Source organism: Coenobita brevimanus, chromosome 96, assembly GCF_032717465.1.
Source record: "Coenobita brevimanus isolate Jiangsu-jjx chromosome 96, ASM3271746v2, whole genome shotgun sequence".
NCBI lineage: Eukaryota > Metazoa > Arthropoda > Malacostraca > Decapoda > Coenobitidae > Coenobita > Coenobita brevimanus.
Window position 1 is genome coordinate 2,330,674 of NC_137049.1, and position 5,429 is coordinate 2,336,102.

Here is a 5,429-nt window from a genome sequence, read left to right on the forward strand (position 1 = left end):
CATGTCGGTGCCACCAACAAATATGTGATTGTATCAAGGTTGTCAAGTGTTACATATGTCACACCTCTGCTACATATTGATTCTGTCCCAGGTTCATATGCTGCCAACTGCACAGTACATGTCTACGACCAGTTTTGTTGGAGGTATGAATGGCCTGATCAATGCAATGCGATGTAGTTTTATTTTGATTTATTCTTATTACCTCAAGAAGACCTTATTCAAAATAGGAAAGACCTTTTAACATGAAAGGACTAGATACAACTGTCCCTAATCTCTTTCATGATTAGTGTGTGAAATCGTATATTGGCAACAGGAAAGAAACAATATGATGTCATACTGAAGGGGTTAATAAGTTTAGTAAAAGTGAAGAAAATGATAAATTGTGGTGCACACGTGTACGACAAAGGTGAGTGAGACCAGCAGGTACACGAGCAGCATAATTATTAGAACAAAACTAACTCTGGGTAAGTAAGGGTTAGTACAACGTCAGCAGCTGAATGGGGTTTCAAGAATGCTCATAATCGATTCAGTTCATTTAACCTTTGCGAAACAGTTTTTGCTAGAGAAGTAATGTGATCCTTCCAAGGCAGATGAGAAGAGTCGAAATCATTAGTGATGAATGGGAGTTGCAAGGTTTGGTGAATGAATTTGGGACAGTGTGTAGGAAGAGGAATCTGAAAGTTAATGGCGTTTGAGAGGAATGAAGTCACGGAATGCAAAGTGAGGGTTGGATGGTAAGGATATGGAGAATATGAGTGCATTCAAGTACTTGGGTAGTGTGATGAATAAGGGTGGAACTTTTGGGGATGAAGTGCTGAAAGAGTACACCAGGGAAGGAAAGCTGTTGGTTCACTGAGAGCAGTGATGAGAAATAGGGAGGTGAGTATGAAATTTAAAAAGTCACTGCATGATAGTATTGTGATCCCTACCCTGACGTATGGAAGCGAGGCATGGACCTTGCTAGAGGGGAACAAGTCAAAAGTGAGAGCAGTGGAAATGAGTTACTTGAGAGGAGCTTGTGGAGTGACGTGAAGGGACAAGTTGACGAACGGAGAAGTGAAGGAACGTTGTGGGGTTGATGTTGATGTGGTTGAGAAAATTAAGAGAAATTCACTGAGGTGGTTTAGTCATGTGGAGCGAATGGAGAATGAACGACTGACTAAAAGGGTGTATGTAGGTGAAGTGGAGGGAGGAAGAGGGAAGGGAACACCGAGGATGAGATGAAGGGATGGAACTGAGAGGTATATGAGGGAAGGAGGAGTGAGCTGGGGAGAGGGCAGTCAAATGGTGGATAACAGAGCGACTTGGAGGAGTTTTGTCTGCGGCCACCCTTTGAGGGATTAGGGCGTCGGGCTATAGACAGATAGATAGATAGATTGTTAATTGACCCATTGCCCACTCTTCCACAAAATTTCATTGATATTCATTGAGAACCTTTGGAGATATTGTGCGGCCAAACACAAAGACAAACATAGGTGACTACATACCCTCCTCCAACTTCACTGCCGGAGGTGCAAATACTCATCGCACGGAAGGGGTCAACAGTTTTGATGAAACACTTAACAGCACAATAGAGTGTTGGGTAATTAGAGAGAAGCAAGACAAGAATCTTAGCCACTGGCAAAAGTTCGCCGACACTTATCTGTTGGTTGTCACAATGGGAGGTGTTAAGTGGTCTACATTGATGTGATGGCGATACGAGGCACACAACGCAAGAGTGTGAAAATGAAGGATGTCCTCTGTACGGAGAGGAGGAATGATGAATATGGCAAGCAGGACACAATGACGGCAAAAGATTGTTGTCGAAGTTTTGCTCGTGGCTGTACTCTTGACTAACCGTAGTTGGGTATGAAAAGAAGCAGGTGCTTAGAATGATGACCTGGTGTGTCAGCAGAGCACAACACTGCAGATGTCAGTGATGCCACAGCTGGCACTACTCTGATGCTCTGTCATCTCTATATCACTACATATCCTCACTTCCTGCTACCCCTCCCCCCCCTCTCTCTCTTTGTCATATCTACATCACTGCACCCTCCCTTTCCTCACCTCCTGCTTCCACCCCCCCCCATCTCCCTCGTACTGAATGGGTAAACCTTTTCATTTCGATGACGGGTATTCGATTTTTTTTTTTTTCCTACCAGTGTATTTCCAGACGATTTTATTACACATGAGAAAACCCCTGGTGGTGATGGAGGTAATGGAAGTTATGTCTAGCCTCTCCAGTTCGAAAAGTCTCTCCAGAGCTGAACAAAATCGTCCTGTGGCAGCAAGAATGAAACTTTACCCCAGGCGCTCGGCGGTTGCAACTGCCCTAGTGTCCTCTTCAGGTATCACGATCTTCAAGAAAGTAATTTTAGTACAGCATGCAACGCAGATAGCTATCTGGTTATTTCAGACTGCAAAAACTGTACTGTATAGGAAGAATAATATATACCTATTTTGGGATGTGTAATGAAGCCACCAGTTAGCCCAAGGCGGCCTGCTTGTCGACTGGATGCGTTGATAACCCCTATATATTGTTACTGACGGGACGCGACAGTGCATCAAATATTTAAATCAATAGGAAATGTACCGTGATGATCCAGGCTAACCTAACCTAGATGAACCTAATCGGAGGCTTCGTCCCCAGACCTGTTTGATTTTAACCACCTAAGATCGCCACTTAACCTGATCTAGAGAGCCGCCGAAAACCTGTCAGGCCAAATCCCGATCTCAGTTCTAACTTACTAAACCCCATTTATCATATTTTAACCTATTACAACCTAACCTATCGCATCCTAACCTAACCTAACTTATCCTGACTTAATCAACTGAAATTATCCATAACTAATATATCGATAGAGAACTGGAAATTACGTAAAGAAAAAAAAAATGAAGTGCGTTTGAAGTGTTTTGCAGCAAGTTTTATTCCTTGTGATATCCCGTCGAGGAGACGGTATGCGTGATACAAATTAGCCTTTACGTATTTCACAGGTAAAGTTTAAAAACTGCCCAGTATCTGCAGTAATTTATGAACCACAACAAAATCCAGTGAACGGCTCATTCCAATTGAACATTTGGGATGCCAACGCCCGTGTGGCAAAGTATTGATAAGAAATATTGCCTCACGTTGTTTTGGCTTCAGGCTCGTCTGAACCCTGTGGACTGCACGCTTAATTAAGTTGCCCTTCTCCTGCATGCCACAGTCCTCCTTTCAGGCGATAGGGAAGTACTTGAGGGACGTTTGTATATCCAGGCAGTTAAGCCACCCAGTAATATCGGTACCACCACACGAAGGCGCCCTACCAAAGATGATACAAACAATGGGCTTTGGACCAGCGAGGAGAGAGAAACCCAACCATCCATGAATGTGACAAAGACGTGACTGAGGTGGTTAGGAGATGATGATGATGATGATGATGATGATGATGATAAGGAGGAGGAGGAGGAAGAGAGAGGTGATGATGATGTTAGTGATGATGATGGTGGTGACGATGGTGGTGATGTGGGTAGTGATGGTGATGATAATGATGGTAGTGATGAGAGAGAGAGAGAGAGAGAGAGAGAGAGAGAGAGAGAGAGAGAGAGAGAGAGAGAGAGAGAGAGATTCCGTCCTAAAGGGACTGACGCAAGAAACGGGTAAACGCAAATACTCATCTTCTCTTACCCCTGGTGAAGGTGATAAAAATACGAATGTTAAATACTGCTGCATGGAGGGGTTGTGGGAGTTTAGCCTACTATTTCTTTCTTTATTCATATGTTTATTTATTTTTCTTGTTTAACTAATTATTTTGTGTTCTATGTTCGATCTTAGATGTGACAGGTAGTTGAACAGATAGTTAAATAGACTGTTTGAGTGAGTGTTGGACAAGTAAATGTTGCCTTAATTTCAGGTGGGATGAAGAAAACAGGCTGATGATGACTGATGATGATGATGATGATGATGTTCATTCTAGGTGTGAAAGAAGACGGACTGGTGATATGATGATGATGCATAGCGACACCATCTCTGTTTCATATGACACTGTATTTGCATCATCAAAAAATAATTGGACATTGTCAGCTAAAATAATTCTGTCAAAACTTTTTAAGTTGTGGAGAAAAATAGAATCTTAGGCACCGCAATGTACTCGAAAAAGAGAAGATTTGTCGTGTTGGCGGCAACCCTGGGCTGCACGGGTTTAGTCGCCACCTTCCTCCTAGTGAAGGCCATGATGTTACCCCTCCACGACCACCCCTTGTCACCCGACGGTTCACAGAGGATGAATCTATACAACGGCGCGGTAGGAGCGATGGCCAGGTGCGGGTTGATTCCCAAAATGGCGTTCAATCGAACCAGCATCCTCATCCTAGACTAGGAGAAGATGCCCGAGGCCGCTTTTTGTGATGCCTCGGAGGGGGAGGGGGAGCCTCCAATGCACCCAGTGCTACGCGGAATCAAGGGGCAGTTGGTAGTGGACCTGACGTGGCACGAAGAAAACTTCCTTCCCTTCCTGGTCCCGGCGGAGGTGATCGGGGTGAAGTGGTCGGACATCGGAGGCTGTCAGGAGGTGATGACCCAAATCCTGAAGCAGGTGGTGTATCCCCTGGAGTACGCGAGCCAGCACCCTGAACTGCTACATCCTCTGATGGTACCTCCTAAAGGGGTGTTGTTATATGGACCTCCAGGGTGTGGGAAGACCACGGTGGCGAAGGCGGTGGCCACGGAGGTATAGGCAAACTTCCTCAACGTGGACATCTCAGTAGTGAAGAATAAACTCGTTGGCGAGACGGAGAAGCATGCTGCGGCCATCTTCTCCCTGGCTCGCAAAATTCAACCCTGTGTCATCTTCCTGGACGAGGTGGACTCCTTCCTCTGCACCCGCAATGCCACCGACCACGCCACCGATGCCGCCCTCAAATCCATCTTCCTGCAGCACTGGGATGGGCTGCTGACGGAGGCGGACACGCAGGTGCTTATCCTAGCCGCTACCAACCGCCGCGAGGCCATCGACCCCGCCATTTTACGTCGCCTGCCCCTGCAGTTCGAGATTCCCAAACCAGGCGTGGCGGAGCGAAGACAAATTCTCGGCATCCACCTTCAAGGGATTGATCTTGCTCCTGACGTGGACCTGGACGAACTTGCCCTCCTGACTGAAGAGTTGAGTGGCAGTGACCTTCGGGAGCTGTGCCGCAATGCCTGTGTCGGCAGGCTTACGGACTATATGAAACAGGAAGGGGACAAGTGTGGTCAGCTGAGGCCCCTAACCATGGACGACTTGTTGGATGCACTGCAGGTAAATCGTGGGCGTCCGTCATCATCATTATCATCACCCACTAGGAGACACATGTACTGCTGAGCCAGCTGCGTGGACAGGTCTCGACGAATGGGTGGCAAAGGTGAGGCTAAGCTCTGTTCGTGCCACGGTATACTCTTTATGCTTTGACTCCGTCTAGAATGCAAAGCTGTA

The 5,429-nt window shown here is 46.2% G+C and overlaps 1 pseudogene; it reads left to right on the plus strand.

The window, feature by feature from the left end:
• Window positions 1-4,343: 4,343 nt before the first annotated feature.
• Window positions 4,344-5,318, plus strand: LOC145413414 (outer mitochondrial transmembrane helix translocase pseudogene; annotated as a pseudogene).
• The last annotated feature ends 111 nt before the right edge of the window (window positions 5,319-5,429 follow it).